The sequence below is a fragment of the Amblyomma americanum genome, chromosome 4, assembly GCF_052857255.1.
Source record: "Amblyomma americanum isolate KBUSLIRL-KWMA chromosome 4, ASM5285725v1, whole genome shotgun sequence".
Classification (NCBI taxonomy): domain Eukaryota; kingdom Metazoa; phylum Arthropoda; class Arachnida; order Ixodida; family Ixodidae; genus Amblyomma; species Amblyomma americanum.
Window position 1 is genome coordinate 165894342 of NC_135500.1, and position 23155 is coordinate 165917496.

The window sequence follows — 23155 nt, forward strand, 5'->3', positions numbered from 1 at the left end:
CAGTGATGAGGAGTGGTCACCAACCACTCAATGGCTGGGTGGCTTCCCGCAGACGCTGGAAAGCGGAGGGCATATCTGAGGGACCACTGGCAGATAACCAAATGGACGTTAAACGGACAGTGAAAAATTGACAGCTGATAAATACGGCCCCAGTATTGTTAACTGGGAAGTAGCGATTTATTTTTGGAAGTCTACGACGAAACAAACTCCCCAGTCTTGTGATATTTTAGAGCAACTCATGATGATCATGAATTCTTGTCATAATTTTCAAGACTGGAGAGCGTAGGTGGTGCAAAATGCACATGTTGAATGACAGTGCTGAGTCGGAGCACATATTTTCCTGAAAATTCTTTGAATTAATTTATGGTCGATAAAACAGTTTTTATGATAAAGGGGATATTTATAATAGGCAAGCCATTCTACTGGTGACTTTTTAATATTCTTCCTACTTTTACTTATTGGAATCGCGAAGAGCTTGTTCAAGACTCCAGATGGCATCGCGCCTGAGCATACATCCTCAAAGTCATTATTAATGTGAAGCGCGCATCCCACTTTGGGCGATCTGTTAATAGGTAGATCATGTCGAATATCTCAGATTGCTTTTGCTCGTACCAAAAAAGGCTGTGTTAAAAACAAAATGCTCAGTCGCTTAGTAGCTTTTTCTTGTCCAGGCCGAGCTTTCGCCATCTGGATATGAAGCCGGCGGGATGCATTTGCGCTCACATTGCATTCTGAATCAGAACTAAGTATGTCTAACACCGCAAAGCTTTTGCTTTGCCTGTGCGGCCTGCAGCTGGCTATTGTGTTTAGAAAGCTCTCAGTTTTTGCGAGGCGAAGTGGTGGTTTCATGTATTTACACTATTGGAATTTAGAAACTGACGTGTTGTTGAAAGTGGTGGACACTTTGATGCTAAACCCTTGCTTCATGCACTGTGCGCGTCATGTTTACATAATACGCAAGCCAATGAGCCCATGTAGTTTGAAACTGAAGTTCTGAAGTGTTTGGAGTCGGCAGTAGGCTATTTTGACTCCCTGTTTTGTCTTGAAGCCTTAAATCTCATAACACGTCTTTTCCAGCGATTTGTGTTTTGCCGTTTCTTTTTCTTCTGGACTGCTTCTGCGACTTGTAGCAAACACAGACCTTTGCAAGACAACCACCACCACTTAACTTTTGAGGGCCCTTCATGCTTCGTCTTCTTTTGGGCAGTTGTTCTTGCTCAGCAAGTGTAGTTTGGATACATTACAATCGATGGAACATGAGAAAGCTCTCAGCTGCTCGGTGAGGACGGTTGCCGAAGGCCTACAGCACCAAACGGGGGGAGGGGGGGATTTAACGTATTGTTGCCTCGTTCGTTCCCGCTTTAAGCCCAATAGGTTTAGCTTGCGGGATAGTGGAAGCACGGTATTTTTTTTTTGTTCCCATAGATCGAAGGGATCGAACTTCGCTGTTTGAGAACGGAACGGCTTTCCAAATTGCGAAGCATGCACTGTTAGGCGAATCGAAGGGAAAAGATTTCATAACTACTTTGCTCTAAAAACTACATGGAACACAATCCCTAAGTTTCAGAGCTTTCTGTAACAGAAAACTGTGTAACAATGACGAGCGAAAAGATGCGGAGGAAACGGCAGTTGGAGAATTTATGGTGGAGACAAGCAGTATCTGAAGCAGAGTGCTATATAACGGCAGTCTGCTTTAATAGGAAAGCGATGTTGAGTTGGCTGTTCGACTATGCCACTTTCAGAAAGGTATGGTTAGTTACCTCCTTTTTGGTGCGGTGGGCGCATCGGCACTTCGGTTCGCACGTTCGGTTAATCTGAGAGGAGCTCTTTAGCTCGCAGTGCATGCGGAGCTAGCATGGCGTGGTAGATTGGCCTAGAGAGAAGCCTAACTTGACTCGCTCGGCGCACGTTGGTGGAGCGAGATCAGTGAAACTGAGCGGAAGTTCACCCAAGTTGCGGCTAGACAGCACAGCTGTTCTCAACAGTTGGCTGCATTAGTCGGCGTCTGGAAGGCAACTTCGCACATTAGCGGAGTAACTACCACATAAGGCCAGTGCGCCTCGATTACAAGGTGAGGCAAAGTGTTTCAAAAAATTATCTTATCGTTACGTTCTGAGCGAAAGAAAGGCGTAATGAACAAGCTGAAACTGAAGCTCAGCTTTTTATGAGGTAAAACAAAACTAACAACCACCAAGGATTGTCGGAATAAAACTCTAACAAAAAAGTTTGCGCTTCAGAGTTTGAAAGTAATGTTTTCGAGAAGAAAGTTGAATTAAAATCAGAAAACAACTAAAAGGAACGCTTCTTTTTTGGTAATTCATTAAAAGCGATGAGTCCTACGTTGGGACCCATGAAAACCTTCTGCTTCTTTGCTCTTTTGCATTGTAGCTTTTGAGCTTTGGCTGGCGGGAGTGTTCGGGATGTTGGCACTCAAGTTGAAGCCTCTGAGGCAATACCCGTTTTGTTTTTGCTTTTCTGCAGCCAAGTCACAATGTTCAGAGCGCATCAGAAGAGCATTCAGATACCGCCAGTTTACAGCAGCTACACGGGCCAAAGCGTACCAGTTGGATGTCTTCATTAAAAGTCAATGACCCGTGAAGATAACATAGGAAAGCACTGCAGTTCAGAAAGCGTACGCTTGATGTCCTACGCGACACTGCAGAAGCAAGACGAACAACCTCTTTGCGATTTATCGTTTCGGTTCATTAGCCATCGCTGTTATACGGAAGGATCTAGAACTATCAAATTAATGAACAATGCAAAACACTTAACTATGCTCGTTGCTCATCTTAATCACACTTCATGCACTCAACATCAACTCATATTTATCTGCAATCGACTAAGGTAGAGGAGTTTTTATTGCGAGTTGCACGTTATTACGGCGGGCAAAAAAGTCTAAAAACGAGGCTTTCATGCAATGGTGTCTGCTGTGATAATGAGCCGGCGAATGACTAGAATGAGACTGCTTTCCTACACTACGGAAAGGGCGAGATAATGAAGACAAACTAAGACTGTCAGGCCCTGCTGCTAGACGAGAACAATGCTGTGAACTAAGTGAACTGTCCGCTTAGAATCTTCACAAGGCTTAGTATACGAGCACCTTTACAGCTCTGCGTCTCCCGCGCGGTATTTTTCCAGGCGAGTCTGTGTGTCTCGAGTTGCACGCCAAGAGAGAAAAGAGGTAACTTGCCTTAACTTTTGAATAAGTTTTAGGGGAGACAAGTTCATGCCACTTGGTTCTTTGTTAGCAACAAAACAAAGCAAACGTCGAGGACTTATACTGGCTCTTTCCTTCTCTGACAACCCTTGTTGTTTGCGATGGTTTGGTACCCTATAGGAGTACCTGGCTGGCTCACAAACACTACACTCGACACATCGCAGGAGCTTACAGAGACATATAGAATAATATTATCTTAACAGGTAAGAGTTAATAAGAGACTATATCAGAAAGTAGCGGATTCATGCACAGCTGCTGTATACCAGCGGTCGCATTCTCTAAGGATCCATTTCAAATGAATTTCCGTTTTCAACTTGATTTCGAGTGGCGTCAGCTTATAGGCAGCCGCAGAAACAAGCAGCAACAGGCCAATGCCAGAAACGAGAACATAGAGGGGCCCTAAGTCGACGGTAGCCTGCGACACTCGCCGCACGCACAAGATAACCATTGGCTCCGATATGCGCCCAATGGTGAGGTCCGGTGGTCGATGAGCCAATGGTCCGGCCGCTTCCCATGAACGCTTGAAAGCCACGGCTACGTCATCGAACAGGTGTGATCAGCCCCATAGAACGAAACTAATACGAAATGGAAAATGGTGGATGTCTCCTTACAGGAGATTACAGACACAAAAGGTTCCTGCAAAGATGCTGGGAGACTCAGTTACTTGTGCCCTGCGCGCGAAAGTAGATAGTAATGCTTATGATTAGCCGTAGCCCCTTGTTTACATCAAGGTTCACTCCGGTTTGAAAAGTCTCAGAGGTGAAGATTCTCACGTTTCAGTCCGTGAAACTCATGGCAAGTTTATTACATGTACTCGCTTCCTGTCCGTAAGCAGCGAAGGCCTCAGGCAGCGAGACGCTAAAATTTTGCTCTGCTTTTCTGAGTAACCGACACGTTACTAATAAAGAGGTATCCGCTCGCTCATTATGACTCGCGCTTTTAATTACGGTTCGCATCTCAGTCAAGGATTCCCCTCGTCGGTCCGCGATAGACTGAAACGCTGTCAGCCGTTTCAGGAATGCTCACCGGGACCTTTTGAAAAATTCTCATAGTAAATTGACTTGGTATATAGCCGTGATGGTTCTATTTCTCGAAAGTATTTTGCAGATGCTGGCAAAAGATTTCAGGACACAGACACAACGTAAAAGTAGAATATACTCCCTGCCCTGAGTCGCGGTTGGGTATTGAGAGGTGCATTTTGCATGTAACTCTGGGAAATGCCAAGCAGAACATATCCACCAGTTCCTGGGTGCTTGCTTAGTCAGCCAAGCATTTGAGTTTTTTTTAATTTTATGCGCAGAAAACTTTTGTGGGCACCTCTATTTTACCTCGTGACTTCGCAGTCAGTTGCGTTTTTGCTTCAAGTCTGATCCTCGAGAAATCTAACCTGAAATGCTTAACAGCGCCTTGTTTTGTAGAATGAATGCTTTGTTTAAATTTCGAAAACAGGGGAGGAAGCTTGCAGAGTAAAAATACAAATGAAATGGGGCAAGCACTGCTCACTTCCTTGACAGGTCATAGAGAACACAAACAAGGTCGCTCAGAAAAGAGAAAGAATGAATAATTATAGTAAACAAAGGAAGTGCAAAGTTCAAGAGAAGCGTGGAGAGGTGAGAGCTGTGTATATAATTACTCGAGCTTGATAAACCGAAAGCTAAGTTACGTAAGAAAGAAAGGAAACTGGTGCGAAATGCTCAGAGAATGAATGAATGAAAAACTTTATTGGTTCCTTTAGGAAGTAGTAACGCTAGAGGACGAAGTCTTCGTCTTGAAGCTTGGGTCCTCCTTGGCCGTGGGTGGGCCCCTAGTCCAGGGCTCCACTGAGTCGGACCACCTCGCTTGCGTGTGCTATGAGGGCCCTTTGGACCCCTAGCTCGCAGCTGGTGAGCCGGCTTTCCCATTGCTCCGCCCTTGGTGTTTTGTGTTTGTGGAATGCTTTATTTCTTCCGCACTCCCATGTGACATGATATAGTGTTGGTTTTGCTCCGCACTACGGACAGTTGGCGCTATACTGTGTGGGGAACATCTTGTTTAATATGTATAAGTTTGGGAAGGAGCCTGTTTGCAGTCTTCGCCATCCTGTGGCTTCCTCCTTGGATAATGCTTTATGTGGTGGGGGGTATTGGCATCTTCGCCCCTTATATAAGTTCAATAATTCCGAATAGCTGTTCCCGCAATTAATCTGGGGCCCCTCCGGGGTTAATGACGTTCCTGCTCGGCTGTTCATTCCTCGAGCTAGGTTGTCTGCCCCTTCGTTGCCCCTGATCCCTGCGTGACTCGGTATCCAGATTATGTTGTGTATTGGTTGCCCCTCAGGAAGCAGAGCTCTACTGAGGATCTTGAGTGCCGTGCTGCTAATTCTGCCTCTAGTATAGTTCCGGCACGCCTCTTGTGAATCCGTTAAGATGTTAAGGGATCTCCCTGTCCTATATCCTTCATTCGCTGCCAGGGCGACAGCAATCTCCTCTGCCTCCGTTATGTTAGATACTTCGGCTGTAAGGCTTGTGATGTGTTCTCCGTGGTAATTTACAACTACTGCTACCGCGCTATTTTTGTGTGTTTGGGGGTATAGGGAGGCATCAGTGTAGACTGTTGTCCCGATGCCTCATGTTCCTCTCATAAAATTCTGCCCTAACCTGTCTCCTGTTAGCATGGAGGTTTGGATCCATGTTTCGGGGGATAGGTTGTATGCATAGCTTCTTTCTTAGCGGGTCTGGCATTGCGGCCCTGCTATTTTGTGGCTTTTCTATTTCCCGACCTAGCTTTGTCAGGAGCGCCCTTCTAGTCGTTGTGTTGCTAAGTCTTCGTATTTGTGCCTTGAGCTGGCATTCTCTTAATTCTTCGAAGGTGTTGCTGATTCTGAGTTGCATGAGCTTGTCGTTGGATGTATTTCTTGGGAGATGAAGAGCTGTTTTGTATGCCTTCCGGAGTATTGTCTCCGCTTGCTCCTTCTCTGCTTTGATAGTCACATGGTACGGTAATGAATATGTTACACGGCTGACCACTAGGCTGTTGACTAGCCTGATTGTGTCCTCCTCCTTCATGCCATACCTCTTATGCGCTACTCTGCTTATCATCCGGCCTACTTGTCCTGCCGCTTTGCTTAGCAGGCTGAGTATATGACTGCACTTCCGGCTTCCTTGCAGCCACATGCCGAGAATTCTGATCATCTTTTGTTCCGGGATGTTCTGGCCCTCTAGTTTTATTTCGAGTGCCTACCCACTCTGAGGGGCTCAGATTTTTCCGTGGAGCATTTAAGTCGTCTTTGTTTTGTGTATTCTTCAATGCAGGTGGCAGCCTCTTGTAGCGCCTCCTGCTTCTCCCCAGTGAGCCTTGGGTGATCCAGATGGCGATATCGTCTGCGTACATTGCATGACTAATCCCCTGGACTTGGCTAAGTTTCTTGGCGAGGTTGACCATCGCTATGTTAAAGAGTATTGGCGAGATTACTGAGCCTTGCGGAGTGCCCTTGCATGGCGTTTGAAAGGTGTCACTCCGCAGGTTTCCTAGGCCTACCGTCGCTGCACTGTCCGTGAGGAAGCTTCTAACGTAGTCATGGACTTTCTTCCCGCAGCTGGTGGTGTTAAGTCCTTCCATAATGGCGGCATGGGATACGTTCTCAAAGGCCCCTTTAATATTGATGGCCATGACAATGTTCTCCCCGTTCTTTGGCATTGTTTCGAGTACCTCTTCTTTTAGTTGTAGCAAGATGTCTTGGGTTGACAAATTTGCCCTGAATCCGAACATGGTGTTTGAGTACCATTCTCCGTCTTCTAGATGCGTTTGTATTCGTCGGGTAACTATTCTCTCGTACAGCTTGCCTAGGCATGATGTTAGCGAGATTGGTCTGAGGTTTTCAATTTGGAGTTTCTTGCCGGGCTTGGGGATCATGACGACTATTGCCGGGCTCGGGGATCATGACGACTACGGCGTGTTTCCACTCCGCTGGGACCGTCCCTTCTTCCGATTGTTTGTTTAGGTATAATGTGAGTTGGCTGATTGCTGGGACATGTGTCCACGCTTACGCTATTACCCTGTCTAGTAGGCTGACTTTCATCTGTGAGTAACTCGCAGCCTGTGTTTTCCGCTGCTGTGCAGATGCCGCGCCCCTTTTTATCTTCGATCCTGCTACCCCATTGTGGTCTTTTCGCATTAAAATCCCGTGCTATTATTAGGGTATTCTGCCCTGCAAGCTTCTTTGCTTCCGCAAAAAGCTTAATGAAGTCTCCTTTATTTTTAGGTGGGCTGTACAAATTTACTATAAAAGTGCTTTTAGCTTTTTTTCTCTTGGGAATCGCTTCAGTTATTATGTGTTCTAGCTGTGTGTCTTCAAACTCCTTATGAGCTATGGTTGTGATTTTGTTGCTAATGAGAGTTGCTGTTCTTCCGTTCTCCTGACATGAGTATCCTTTTAGGGTTGGGGTGCAATTTGTCTCTTGTAGAAGTATTAGATCTGGTGGGTTTCCTCTAGTGTTAATGAATTGCTGTAAGAGCCCTTGCTTACGCCTGTAGCTCCGGCAATTCCACTGCCATATCTCTAGTTGTTGTTGTCCTGCCATGTTATCGTATTGGTACTGTTGTTTGTTCCCTGGGATTCTGATCCAAACCTGCGCTCATTATAGAGGCGGTCACTAGCGTCATTTACTGTCTTCTGTGTGTTTTGACTCTCTACATAGTTGCGGAAGCTCTGATCTTGCAGGGCTATCTTTTGATTTAGAGAAACAAAATCTGCGCAGGATGCCATTTCTCCACCTTCACCTACTTCACTCCACTGGCAAGAGCGATGTCTGAAAATCTCATCTGGTGAATTTTTTCTCCTTTCTTTTTGTTCATCGCTACGGCTGCTTTCTTTCTAAGTTTCTCTCAAAATAGAGGACAACTGTTAAATATTCAAACAGTTCAACGCTGGGTCTTTCTTTTTTGCAGAAACGCTGAACGGACCTTTGGTTTTCTCCGGGTATCAGAGTGGTTCCAATCCGGGTCGCTTCCTTTGCGGCGAGATAACTGGCCTCGTGGTTTGTCCAGATTGTGAAAACGATGGCCCAAGGGCTTCAGCTAGGCAGAGCTTATCTTTTCTTTTTCTGAGCACACATTTGGCTCAGACATTATTCTTTTTTACGTTAGATTATTTCCTCTTATTTCTTACAACCCTTTCACTCGATAACTTTCTGCTCTATAATTAATGATCAGTTCTTGCAATATGTTTTTTGCTGTCTATCTGTACATCCTTTAGAATTCCTTGTGCTCAGTCCAACACTTTCGACACCTTTGTGCCTATAATTGCCTTCCCACTTATAACGGTTGCTTGATGAGGATACTCGCCGCGATCCATGGCGATCAGAGATAAACATAAAACAAGGATCGCGGTGTCCTTATTGGTATCATTGATATCCGCTATTTCATCTTGTGAAGTCTAATCTGAATATCTCAACTATTCCAGTGGTATTTACATTAAAATTTTTGGACACTGAATATATGTAGCACGTCGCAATGGCTTCAAGGTGGGTCAAAACCATTTTGATATTTCTAAAAAGGGTCGACACCATCAAGAAGCCTTATCACGGGGGAATTGCTGTTTACCTGTCGCTCCATCTATTTGTCTAGGTTGAGATGCACAGTATGAAAGTTTTTTCTCTCGTTCCTTTTATCTTATATGTAATGTGAGTGACCGCGCGTGTGCCTAACAGAAAGATAATTTTGAAACATTTGCGTTTAACTTGCAGTTAAGCATTTTACATTGCTTTGTGTACGTGAACTGCTGAGAATGTACGCAGTTAAATCTATAGTTTTATGGCACACTTCGTTGTTTAGTTTATATTCAAAATGGTTTTACTTGCAGTGTAGTCACTCCTCGGTGAGCTTCGGAGGCGTAAGTGCGTCAACCTGCGGTTGGCGGTACTTGCGGTACGCCTTCAGGCCAAACTGAATAAAACGAGCTCAGGGGATGTATACAAACTAAGGAGGAGTAGATTACGCTGTACTTACGGCAATTTAGTGTAGTTCACATTTATACCGATTATCAGTAACTCCGCACACAAGGAAAACTTGACAGTACACATAAAAACACAAAAATTACAACTAAAGTATCAAAAATGCCCGTCAAATGTACGCACTTTAAAGAGTTCAGATATTATAATTTCTTTATCGACTATGCTTACTCCTGTAAAAGTAATGCAGCCCTCATTTTGCTCCATCGTGCATTGCGCTTTTTTAATATATTGCGTTGGCCCTCGGTTTTCCGCGCCCAAGAATAGCAGTGTTCTAAAAAAAAAAAACGTACCGTATTTTTGTTTTATGCAGTTATTAGAAAATTTTGAGAAGCCATCTGAAGAAAGAATTTGTAATGCTTCCTTAGAAGAATATTATTAAAGATGCCCCTTTTGACAACGTGCACTTCTGCGCTGGATAATGATAGACAAAACACAACAGGCGCAGCACAGTTGAGGAACTGAGTTTGAACTGGTTATACACTGTGAATATCGGTCGTTTATCTGGACAACACTCCTTGTCAAACTCTCCAGTCATTGTGGCGTGGCAAAAGGTACCCGAAGCCCTTGTCTTATGACGACCTTTTTATGTTGTGCAAAAATGTGTGCATATAGGGCATGACCTTCATCTCTTTTATTCTATTTATTGAGTGGCTTTGTATCTATTGGTTTCGCCTTGACGTTCTTGAAAAAATTTTCAAGGCACGTTTGATCACGTGCATGAAAAATCCCGCATTTTTTTACCTTTGCTCTTGCTGCTGAAAGCTGGTTTTCACGCTATGAGAACAGCTTTTCTGCAGCGCATTTTTTAGGTATAAGCTACCTATGTCCCGTTTGGTAAGTTTTGAATGACAGGAGCTGTATGGTATGAAGTTTTTCTTAAAGCATGCGACTTATGCCCAAAAAAGGTGGCTGCCACCACCGAAGTTTTAATTGGTGTGTAAGCATCTTTAAGAATTAACTTCTGGTGGCCCATGGGTCAAAGTGAGTGAGTTGCTGCATGATCTAAAGCGGTCTGAAATGTTAGCGGCTACTTTATGTACATTGCCCGTGGGTAAAACAATAAAACTACTAAAATGTAATCTGCATAGCTAAACGCCTTAGTCTCGTGGTTCGTGCCTTAGCTGTCTTTTCGTTAGCTTCCTAAGCTAGGTGGGTTTAAAGTGGAGCTACATGCAACACATACAAATTACATTTTTTTGCACATAATGCCATCATTACTTTTAGTCATCATAGAAAACAGGTAGGTCGTAAGAGGTTCTGAGAATTCATCACCGGAGCATTCACACAGGTTCTGGCTTCTTATACACCCAAAATAAGTAAGAAGCTTCTTCCTGAAAGGCACGAAAAGTTACCTACAGTGCGCTACTACTCACGTTTGATGAGATGCATTTTATTAAAGCTTTGTTGCGACACGTTGTGGAAAGATACGGAATTACTGACTTTGAAGCAAGAGTTCTTGGTTTGTATTCGCCATCGCTGGAAGATATATGTGTGGAATCGCAACGACGCAAGCTGTTTCTTGTAGCCACAGTCAGCGTCAGGACGTACAATATTGAATATGCTTTGCACGTCGTATGTTGAGCGCTCGATGCTATTTATTTTATTGATTCATCTTGGTGTTTCTCTTTCTTCTACACTTCTGAAGGCTCTATCGTCACACTCACACCCAACAGTTGAAGTGTTCATTAATAGATGTTGCATATATTTTGCTTATATCACACTTTAGATCGACATGTAGAAGTTGACCGAAATTTTAAAATGCTGGTGTAGTTTTACAGTGTGAGAGGCTACCACCTCCCTTCACGAATTCGTTAAACATGCGAGACGGCATGCGGTGCGTTTCCCGTAAGTCGAGACATGGATTAAAATCAAGTCGGGGCTTGTTCTCAAGACGAGTTTGGGACATCATTATTGATAATCGCGTTCAAAAGTCTCATGCTCCTGTCACGCTAGTGATGCTGGCCATCTTGTGGCGTACTGCTGACATTATTCTCCGGGAATGCAGCGTAGCTTGGAGCAGCAATCAAGCCTGAAAAGATAGATAGCAGCACCTGAGCTTTGATCTGTGTTTCCGTACCTTTTACTTAACCAAATATCACATAACTAAATGCGCTTTTAACCCTCTTCAGATAAGCAAGTTGCATTGAAGGAGGGGACAAGCGGCACAGGCTTCTGACATGTTCATATTCGTTCAAACTGCCTGGTTCCTCAAGTGGCAAGAACGAAGGCAACTGTGTTTGAATGCATGTTTAAAGAAGCTTGCGAAGCGGGAGAAGAATCCGGAGAATAAAGGTGCGGAATATATTTTTTTTTATTATACAAGGCCGGTATCCTGACATGAAACCACAAAAAAGATGTTAGGACAACAAGTGGGCAAACCGAGATTCTGGAATAGGAGATGCTTAATGCAAAAGTACAGCCTGAAGTTTGTCAGTTCTTCATGCGCAGACAGCAACACTTGCAAAGGAGTTTATGTTTGATGATAGATTGCGGAGAAAAAGTGAGTGTTTGTATTACTCGCGAAAAATTGATCTTCTCAGGCGGTGAAATAAAATCCCCAGCCTGAACCTATTTCCGTTAGCGTAATCTTGTCATATAATTTCATGAGCCTTCATACTAATGTGTAACGAATATGAAATTCGTTAAGTTCACCCAAATGAGAGTTAAGAGCTAGTAACAGCATAGCAGCTCATTAATACTGCATTAAATGCAGCATAATTTGTGGTTGTCATGAGATAATGCTTGTAACTGCAGGGAAGGGAAGCAAAAAAGTGGAAGAAACTAAGGCATATGGAAACATAAAAAGTATTGATAAAAAGAACAGAAAATGCACATCAAGTATACACTGTGGTAGGCGTGCATTCTACTTTGTTTTATCCCTGACCCTCCTTCATATAATAAAAAGCATCCGCTTGCCGAGCAGGAACTCAAGCGTATTGAATTTTCCTTGGACGAGTGTGCGCCTCCGTGTGTCTGAACAAGTCGTCTTTTTGTAGCAGCTGCCACAAATAATCTCGTCTCTTGTCAGAGGGACAAAGCCAGTTGTTGATCTGAACCTGAGTGTTTCGAAGTATGTGGACTATTAAGGGAAAGAACGGGACGAAAGTTTTCAAGTAGCGATAAACTCCATGTATCCTTGCGTGATCATATTTCATTCCCAGATCTCGCAAGCGCTGGAGCTGACATCAGTAAAGTGGAAATGACAGTACTTTTGTAGCTGGAACTGAGCGCGAGCAGGGAAGAATCGCACGGAAGAAAATGCAAACCGGAGCTTTTTTCTGTTAGCCCTGAAGTCACTCCAAGTCGTCCAGTTCAGTACACTTTTGCAGTTGTTTCGTTTCTTATACAAGTTAAAGAGAAACGTTGTGGTGGCAGCAGTAGAGAGCCAATATTCAAGGTGGTTCGAAAGAAAACTACGAGAAGAATGAGTAAATATTGAAGTTCAAAAGTGAATAGAGTAAATGGGATGTTAACGAGCGGCGGCTTTATGAGAGCACCTGATTGCTTCGTGTGTGGATTGGCTTGCTACCGTGCCAACGGCCCGGTTGACATATACGTGCAATACATCTCTCACAGTGCTGCCTTCTAAAGCCCAGCTGAGTGGTAAGACCCCAAGTGGAATTTACATGTCGCTTGCAACTAGCCTTAAAATCTTAATGGGTTTGGCTCATAGAGATTACACGACCACAGTTACACTGTAAAGGTCTCGGTTCTTTCTAAGAGAAGACAATTATTACATAGCAATTTTTGGATTCACTTCTCTTGGCTTAAAATCTCAATGCAAGAGTAGGACGAAGGCGCAGAAAGGCGAGTAATAACTCAAGGACGTCCAGCCAGTGTATACACTTTCAAAATCAGTGTAGGCCTGGTAATATTCTTTAGAACTGGTATGAGACGCGGCTTATGAAGACATCCCGCACGGCACTGCTTTACGTAAGGAAATGCCTTACAGTGAGCAAAAACATCACTGCACCAACTCCCGGCTTTGCTGAAGCACTCATTGCCATAACTTAACACAGGAGTTTGCGGCGCATTATTAGCGGTAATTTTTCCCTCTTTTCATGCATGCAGTATTCTTGTTAATGTTGATAATAGGAGGCATAAATAGACTTTGCCCTATTGTTACACATTGTTTAAAGCCTTGATATGTCACTTTCGCTTGCGGTGGCAATGCGTACCATAACTGCACCAGGAGTGCAGATAACGACCACTTAGTAAAAGCGCCCTCGCTCCAAAATGCCTACAGGCTCAGCTGCGAAACGTGGCTTGCTAACGAGGCGGCTGGTGGAGCAAGTAGGTCCTTGTACCAGTGAAGGCGCTTTTCTACGCGGGTTTAATGTGCCAATTTTGCAGATTTCATCTTGTTACTTTGAATTCTAAGGCGTTCGTTGCGTGTTGTTGCTTCGTCTGCTGAAAGGGGACAATATGTAGAAAAGTTGAACTGAAAAATGCTCCCTGATGAGCAAGGATACTCGCATGTTCCGCTCGAGTTAATCTGGTGGTGCTTATCAATGTGCCAGAGCAAATAAAAAGGGAACAAACAAGGAATTAGGGAAAGGTGAAAAATCCCCATCAGCCGCGAATGTCGAGCGCCTCTCTCTGGTACTATAAAATTTCGTTACAAGCATCCTCTTAAATTTTGGTCTAGAAGTGGGAGGTTCAAGAACACAGGTTAAGATCTAACGAGTTTCTCGCATCATTGTGTGAAAGCTACACAACGGAACGGTGTCCCGCTAAAGACTTTTGTGTGTTCAAAATTATTGGTTTGATGTTGAAGTAATAATTTCACATTGGGGAAAGGCGGCAAGCCCATCACATATCCACTTGTGCTGGCACTGTGCATGAGGACGTGCGCAAAGAAATCACCCTCCGCGATGGCTCAGTGCCTCTCGCTTTCGACTGAAATTTCAAGGTTCCGGAACCAAGTCCTTATTTAGGCAGCCACATTTTTATGGACACACAACTAAAATAAACGAACATGGGCTGTGCGATTTCAGCTCATGTTAAAGAACCCCAGGTGTACTAAATTGATCCGTGGTCACCTGCTGTGGTGTCCCTCAGATCGCATGTGTCGCTTCAGGACGGCAAAAACCCCGCAGTACGTGAAGGAATCATCGTGTAAATGCAAAAAAAAGAAATATAGTTTCGCATACAGAGCTTTAATGCAACCTGACACTTTCACTCTAAGAAAATGAGGAGGATCTTATAGAACCTTTTACATTCCGCAACAAAGCGGTCTAGTAGTCAATTTCGCTGATACGCAACACTATGCATTTAACCACACATGTACTGAGGCTAAAACGCTTCTCTAGAACACGCTCTGGGTGTGTATTTGGCTCAACACGTGTTATCTAGCGATAACATTTGGTTAAAAATTATGTCGATGTAAGCATGTGTCGTTAAACTAATAGGATTTCATCGTAATTTTTTGCCTTCCTGGCCGCAGCGGCTTTGGGAGCCGCGGAATACACAGTTCGCTCGTTCTAGACGTGTTGTGCCCTCCGTAGTCACTTTTGAATCCTAATATTCTATTCGACTACTCGCGTCCCATCTCCAGCCGAATAGTGAAGAAAACCCCTGAAACGAAGGCTCCGCATATATGAACGAGGTGGGCTGGCATTGAAATTACGATTATTGCTTTTTCTTGTTGCCATGAAGACAAAGAAACTGTGATGATTATTTTTGTGGCGGGACGAGGTCTATCGACTTAGTCCGCTTTCGTTTTTAGGTAGAAAAAAACGAAGCGCATCCTGTAGATATTCATCCCAGGCCAACATTCATACTCGGGCTTTAGTCTGCCTCAGTCAACCTACTGCGCAGCATCTGGTGACCCTTGGATGGAAATGCCTAGGGTGGCCAGTTACTAGCTATAACATACTTTTTCTAAAGGGGAACCAATAACCTTTTGTTCGCTTTTAAGGAGTCCTTGTGAAACTTCCCTTTTATCAGCTTAGAAATAACTAGGCGGAGCTAAGCTTCATAACTATGGATTGCAATGACACTACGCACCATTGGCTCAACTTACGCAAACAACGCGTCCTACATCGCGGCAGCGTTGGCGTGCTCCCTGAACCCACTTTTAACTTACTCAAAGCTGAAAAGTCTGGAACCAGGGCTTGGACAATGTGCGTAATATTCTTCGGCGGCAACGCGTTGGAACATTACGCAATGCGATATTCCGCCGGAACGTTACGTCATACCACTGACGGGATTCTTTCTAGAAATTACGCAAGCATTTGGATTTATGAAAAAGCGGAGATAAAGTATCCTGTGCTAGGCTATGAAAGTTTTTCTTTCTATCGAGGCTCTACTCGGGTCATGGTTGCGTCTGTAATCCGAATCGTCTGTTTGGCATTGCGGGCGCTTTATGGTCAGTGGGGCTCTGGTTACCTCACCTGAGCACCTCTGCTGTCGCAGCGCCATTTTCTAGATGAAGTCTGGCTTATACTTGAAGACATTATTAATGGTATGGTATGGTATGGTATGGTATGGCATGACATGGTATGGAACGGTACGGTACGGTACGATATGGAACAATATGGTATGGTATGGCATGGTGTGGTATAGTATGGCATACGTAATTTAATGTCCCGAAACTACTCGCACATTGGCTTTCAGGGGTGCCAAAGTGGAGCGCTCCGAATTAATTTCGCTAATTTATCATGATCATCTTAAAGTAACTACACAGATGACTTGATTATAAAAATACATACAGTATAAATTAATCGCTCCAGTGCATGAGGCACTAGAAAAGGTGATGCTGAGCTGCCCGAAGATGCTGCTATAGAATGAGAGGTGTTCCAAGACAGGGAAACAACGCCAATTTTGTGCAGTCTTTTCAGCACGACAAGAAAACGCCGAGAGAGGATGCATAGGACCGTGCTACTGCAGGACAGTGCATCTTCTCTCAATGTCGTCCTGTTGCGCTGCAAAGATCCTGCTAGCAACTGTGAACCAACAAGCCCAGGTTGACGCTTTGCCAATGCTGAGGAAGTAACACCAGCACGAACGTTGGTCTTAATGTAAGGTAATTGAAAGAAACTTTAAAGGCTGTCGTGGGATATAGGTATAGGACATAATTCTGCGTTACGAGTATTGGTTGTGCATGTCGCTTCTGCAACGATCTCCTTCGCGTTGTGTCTTTACCTTTTACTTCGCCGTCGCTTTTTGTTCAAGTGCTGCGTCGGTCAAAGGCCAAGTTGTCATTGGCACCGAGAAACAAGACTGCTATGTTTGGACCGCAGCTGATTTGAATCCTGCTGTGGGCCGTATTAAAACCAAGTGCTATTGTGCTAACTACCGTTGCAACGTGATGTTTTTCAGTGTTTCAGATGAGTTCTGCTTAAACTTGAGCCGCATCTGCAACTTCTGGTTCGCTGCAATTTCCAGACGGTGTTCATATTACATTCCCGAGAATTGAAGGTGAAAGCAGTTCATGCTTAAAACCCTGGCTGACAATGCAGCCAGAAGATCGTTACTGGCCGCACAGTTGGTTTTCAAGCACTTCCTTTGCTAAGTGAGCTCTACACCGAGGATACCTCGAATACTTCAACCACAAAAAAAGCTACAGGCGCAGTGCTTCTCCACTGGCACATTATTGTCCATTTGTGCCAATCTGCGGCAGCGATAAACTGTTAATATTGTTTTTATGTTTCTGCTACTGTTGGCAATTTTCACCACCTTGAGGAGGGACCTCAAGTGATCTATTATGGTGGCGTTACAGTGGTTAGCCTCTGCGTTAAGCCTATCTAGAATGGCGCCTGTTTTGAAATTTCAAAAAAAAATCTCGCGCTTGTTTGTCGACGGTGGCAACTTCCAGTCAGCCAAACTGTCTCTGTTCTCGAGTGTGTAAAGAACTAAGCGAGATACTAGGAAAAAACGACTTTGGCATTTGAAAACAGCCGGAGCGAAATAAACCGCCTAAAGCGGAGCGATAGAGTATTTATGTCACCATGGAGACAATTTAAAATCCAGATATTTACGACAAATATCCTTGTACTTCAAGTAAAGGGGAGAAAGAATATCAGGTAAGCAAAACTCACAGTTTGAAAAATCCGCGATGCTGCTTCGCAAGAACCAAGTCTTAAAATTTTGACATGTTTATGTTTTAACTGACGAAAACCATTGCGTTTTTATGGTAACATATTTAATTGCCCTCTTGCTATCTTATTATGAATATAGATTTATGATTGTGATTTCTAAGGAGGTCGCCATTTTCCGCACTCTGTCTTCTCAGATCAATTAAATGCGCCTCGTATTTTCAGTTTGTTCGTAATCTGTGGATAGATGGTATGCAGAAAATATAAAGTGGCTGTCATACAATTAATTTTTGTGCCATTCTATTCTATTCCTGCCACCCGGCCCGCTGTCTGATCTTCGCGGCAAAGAAGGACTTGGGTATTTCAAGTGCGAAAAGAACCAAAATGAAACAGATTTCGAACGAAATATACTTATCATTCCTTCTTCCCGATAATACAGCAACATATTACTGTATGCAAATGTCGTTTTAAGGCTTTGAATTCAAGTGACAGTCACGCGCAAATCTGTTCCGTAAGTCATATGTGCTAATAGATATTAATAAACGGACAGTGCCTTGTATTTAAAGAAGCACTTCGATTCCGGGCAAATGATCTTTATAAACATATGTCCTGAGGGTCTCGTACGAGCTGCGCTGTCATGGAAACATGGCGGAAACCTCCGTTACCTATGTTCGCTCCGCATTGCTGGCACGGGGAAGCTCACGCAGGGACACTTAGCAATTCTATATTCCTGGCTTGCGAACATCCATGAAATAGCATTTCTAAAATATGTTATTACTTCCAAACGCCGACAATGAGGTAATAATGCACCGGCGAACCACTCTGAAACCTTAGCAAACAACGCGGTTCTGCGTGCCGATCAATCTAGGAATAGTTCCAAGCCGCCGTAGCGTAGTGAAAATAACCTATATTCTGACAGTAGCAGTTTGAAACTCCACTACTGCCACACAGGAGAGGCCGACAATGCTCCTTGATAGGAGCGTAGATATAGAGTGTGTTATCAATTATCTTCCCCTAATCGATAACAGAATACGGAGAAGGCAAAGGCTTCATCCGTCTTCCCGTGTGTATAGTAGCTTACTGGAAAAAACAGTTTCGTCTTCTTCTTCCTTTCCTTTCTCTGTCTTATATAGAGAATATGTCACATTTGGCGAAGCCTGCCATAATACATGCTATCAATACGTAAGCTACTCGCTGCAAAATCTGAGTCAACCAAGAATAGCGTGATCAACTTCGGAGTGCCTCAAAAATCAGTTCATAGATTTCTCAGTGGTTACCTACCATGGCAGGAGCTGGCAACTGTTCCTTTTTCCTACATTGGCCAGAAACCTGATCGGAATAATGCAACGATTCTCCTCTAATTACATTGCTTCTCTTCCATTGCCATTGGCTAAAGGAACGCCTCGTGCCTCATGTAGCCTGCATTTACCAACTGAGACGAAGATTCATACAAATACTGAAGGATGAAATGAAAAGAATAGCTTTTCTGCATATATCACACCATGCTGCTACTCTGAGAAATGGTGCTGAATTTTGCGTACGCTTAAAAACAATAGCAATTTTTTTTTCCATGGAAATAAAGCTAATCACCTTCCTAATTATTTTATGAACTAAGTATTTGAAAATAAATATAAAGATTTTGCTTCTTAAATAATGAGCAGTGCCTGAAAGCATCGATTTCACAGAAATACGACATCTTGGTCAAGGTCCCCCCCTCACCTTGCCATTGCATTAACTCTGCTTTCTTTCCTAATACTGATAGCAGTTCTAGTACACTGGTACTCAACCTCACATTTGCATAGGTTACCATTTGTAATTTCATTCTGGCTACGGCCGAGAATATGCTTTAACTGGTACTTGCTACCTGCCATGATGGCCAGGTTGTGATTGAGTCCGAAAGTCACGTGACCTAGGTCGCAAATGAACGATCTCCTTTTCCGCTCACAACGCCACCGCCGCCGAATTTTTTGCAGGAATACTTATATCAGCCTTGTCAAGCTCAGTTATATGCTCACAAATTCGTACTATATGCATTGCGCCTTCTACGCCAAAGTGACTAACTTATATCCCACGGTATGGGCATGTCAGAAAAATTTAGATATTGCTCTAGTCAATGACCGAACAAAACAGGACCGGTAGAATGCGTTCTCCAGCTCGCACCCGGAAGACCAGCTTTGGTTGCTCAACCAGGCAAGAGTGGCGGAAATAGCTCATGGGCCCCTTGAATGAGGGTCCACCCAACCAGCCTCGTTTTGTTCTGTTCATTCAATGTGTTTCAGACGCAGCGAGCGCCGTGGCTGATATGCATGCATAGAATGACTGTAAAGAAAAAATTGTGTAATATATCTGCTAGGGTTAATTCATGCCATAAAAACAAGCACAGCTCAGAATACACTTCATATACCACTTTAATGACATAGCAGTATCATGAATAACAAAGCATAACGACGATAGACAATGCACAACCAAGATAAAGATTGCTAAACAATTGCCATACAGTGCTAATGCAGCTAATTCGCTTTTGACATAATTACCCAAATAGACCGTCATTTTTTCTTTTAAATGTTTCTCATTAAAAAAGACAACAAACAATAGCTATTAATAACGTTCTATACGCAATTCGTGTTTCACGAAAAATACTCTCTAAAATACCACTCGTTTACAATAATGAACTGCCTTCAGTTCAAGCATTTTATTCGTGATTTTATTTGCTGCTTCCTTGCTGCTTGATACGTTTTTTAAAATCCTAGTTGTTCGCCGTGTTGAAAGACGCTATCTGCCGACTTTTCTGTGCACATTTTTAATTTATTTTCTCGTTGACAAGGCGTTCCTTCCCACGACTGCCCACAGAATCCATTCAAACGACAGTTCCGGGGGTTCCCGCTTGCTTCTTCTTTAAGAAAGGCAGGCTCTCTTGTGTGGGGTGCTTTAATTCGAGGACAGCTTCCAGACGGATTAAAAGCATTGAAACTGGAACACGAAAATGCTTTTAGCTTTCTGTCGGGAGAGGTTCTTCAGCTCCAGCTCCTATTGACCGGAATTCTTGTGGCTGCTGTTTGTGTTTGCTTTCTCCTCCTCAAGAGACTGTTGACTAGGTGACGAGCAATACGAGATCCTTTTACAGTGCGACTCCTTTGTTGTTTGTCTTGCACTGCATCGCTCTTAGGACAGGACCAAAGGTCACACACGCAGTATATTCTCTCTCCACGCGAACATACAAGCTCCGTTAAAGTACAGCAGTGCTTGCAAAAATAAAGCAAAACCATAGCTGCGCACGGAAATCCCTGGGGGTAACAACTTCAGAAATGCTGTTCCACTGAGCACCCAGAGCAGTTCTTTCACTGTATCGAGGAGGAATTCTTTCCTGAACCAGAAAAGGCCAGGAAAACAACATGATGAAAGGAAGACAGCGCACGCGCGGTCCTGTTTTTCGCGCCATTTCTTGTTCGTGAAACCAGGTTACTGGCCCAAATGAGCACACTTCTCAATTTGATATCTTCATTTTCTAAATATATTTCCTCCATTTGATCTGGCTGTTTTCCCGTGTTCACGTGTCTGACATAAATAACCGATTCCCATACCGATTCCCATGCAGTGTACACGTCTCCAATGTTTCTGTAATATAAGGGCAGCACCGCGTGCAAGATTCATCAGTGCCCCATTAAGGAGCGCAGTGACGAAATGGACGATATTATGAACCTGTACACACAGGAAGCATCCCCTGGTCGGCTGTTCTACTTGCAGTGCACAACCTTTCTGATCGTCCGCTCACGTTTTGACGAGCCGACGAGCAGGGGGTTCGTTCCACATCCATATAGTTTCTCGATATTACTTAGAAAGAAAGTGCGCGTCTCTGCACTTCATCCACCATGCAGAGACGCAGGAATCCCGGGAGCATGGGGTTTGCTAATTGCGTCAGCTATTGTTGGGAATAACACGTGAATGCAGCCATAACAATACGACTCTTCTCGCTGCAGACGTGAATGAATTGCCTTGAAAGTTTTCATACCGGCTTAAACCTTGTGTTAAATTCGTTGAATAAGTGAGAAGCGCACCTTTAAAAGAACTTAACCTACGCGCAGGGAAGAACGTCGCAGCGCAGCTGGCGATTCCGAGGCAGGATCAGATTTTAGGACCAACAATAGCCAAGCGAAATAAAAAACCTCGTCTTCCCGGCATTCCCGCGGAGAATGCAGTGCTATTTAAGGAACGCCCTTAGACGGTTGGGGCCGCTTTTCCTTTAAGCAATATTTATAAAATCTATAGTCCGAATGCTCCTAGCTTCGTGCGGTTCGCCCCTGCTGTTGCTGTGTCACAAATGTGTCACGAAATGTCCTGTGTGCTTTGAAAACATGGGTGGTCGTCATTGTTATCCTAGTGACACAGTACGTGTATTGTTGTCCAGGATGATCTTGGATCTTTACAGACACAAAAATGCCGCCGGTGCAGATGCAGAAAGTTGTGAAAATTTGGCGTGCAGTCGCAGATTGCAAGGCCAGGAAGACCTGACCAAACCAGACAACACACGGAAAGAACACAACACGACCGCGCGTTAAAAGTTATTTGCAAACCATTTGTACGTTAAGGTATTCACGAGTTTTTTCTCTGTTTGGGCTGGTTCACACAAATCTTCCTGGCTATAAAGAAAAAAAAACAATGATCTCGACAACGCGTATTACAAGTTTTTATTTCTGCGTTCTTGGAATAATTATATACTCCTGCTGAAGAATGTCCCAAGCCGCATTTCTTGCAGCGTGTTATGCCACTGGCCACGGCGGGAGTATACCCCGGTGGGAGAAAGCAGCGCACATTATCCCATCTTCAGTGAAGGCGAAGGACAGTCTGGACATCTTCCCCTGGGGAGCGGGCAATACTGGCATATATAAGCGCAGTGAACCACGCCAAAAATGAAGTCCAGGGCCGCTCCAGCGACAAGAGCTCGAAATTTTGTCTGCTACTATCAGAGCTGCAACATTTTAGAAACTGTGCTATCTTTGATTGCAAGTCTCGCACATAACGAAACTGTGAATCAATGCCCGTGAAGGTGCCGGACATTTAGAACGACACAGAGAAAATAAAATGAATGACGACGTTATTAGCCAACATCAACGCTTATATATCGTGCTATGAATTTGTTAACATGATTACGTGGGGCCACAACACGTATCTTGCAGAAAGGCGCTGCAAATGCAACGAGAAATGAGGTTGACCTGTTTTCCGCAGTCCATCTTCAGGATTGTCGTTTCTGAGAAGTGCTCAGCGGAGCAATCTCGCTTACGCGGCTTTGTCTTGCCCTGAGAAAAGCCTGTATCTTATGACGCTTAGTAATCTTCTCACTCGATGGGTCATAGAATAGTTGCAATAGGAGACCCTTTCAGGTTCGTGTTTCTTCTAGAGTGCACTGTTTTTCTTTATGGCGCCAGCACTGAGGCCATTACTTTGATAAGGCTAGACCCCATTTCCTGGGCGCGCAATTCCAGTCGTGGTCATATACCGTCTTGGAGTCAACTGGTGCTCTTCTTTAGCGAATGCGTGTGCAGCCTCAATGGCAGGTGTACTTGTTCTCAACGAGATGTCGATGTGGACGACAAAAACCTCATCGGCTCGTCGGACAAAGCTCATTGGCTCCTCACAGGGCCGGTACCGCTTCCAAGCAATATTTTAAGTTGCCTTATGAACAGGGCCTGGCAGTTAAAATAAACACACTATGAGCCCTTAATTTTTGCTTCAATATTTTTCTTGTCTATGCAAGCAGCGTTTATCAAAAGAATTAAAATGACACGTATTCTTTTTAATAAACAAAAATCAAGCAGCGGTCAGATGTACTAAAATATTTTCAGCGCCCACTTTACAAACTGCTGGAAAGTTCTTGCTTATCTGTACCTGTTACGTCCATTAGATCTACGATG